This window comes from Morone saxatilis, unplaced genomic scaffold, assembly GCF_004916995.1.
Source record: "Morone saxatilis isolate NCDOM2014 unplaced genomic scaffold, NCSU_SB_2.0 Contig7, whole genome shotgun sequence".
NCBI classification, from domain to species: domain Eukaryota; kingdom Metazoa; phylum Chordata; class Actinopteri; family Moronidae; genus Morone; species Morone saxatilis.
Window position 1 is genome coordinate 15,237,194 of NW_023340246.1, and position 498 is coordinate 15,237,691.

Consider the following 498-nt stretch of genomic DNA (forward strand, 5'->3'; position numbering starts at 1 on the left):
ATATATATATATAAATATATAGCATACACAGAAATGAAAGCACACATATTCACAGAGAGACGAAGATAAACAGGCAGCGAGAACAGTTAACCCCGGGCTGTTTATGAGTGCAGGAAAAAGGCAGAGGTCAGAGGTCAGGAGTTCCAGCCACATGTGATTTCCATTATCACACCACATGAAACAGCTGGATCTGAAGGAAACCTGGACCTCACAGAGCTTAAATATGCCAGCGTTAAAGCTGTCAGGGATCAGGAGCAGCATTATGTTTTATTAATAGAACTTCTTTTAGCTTCATGAAACTGTCTCTGACATTTAATGTTACTTTAATCGTGTTACAACATCCCCATCTTGTGGATCATTTTATACTGTCACTGTATATTTACACCAGAGTATGTACTGATTGTTAATGACATGTGAAATGTAAATAATGAATTATGTTAGTTAGTGGTTCCAAACCTGGGGGGTCGGGATCCTCTGCTAGAGGTCGCCAAAGCTTCG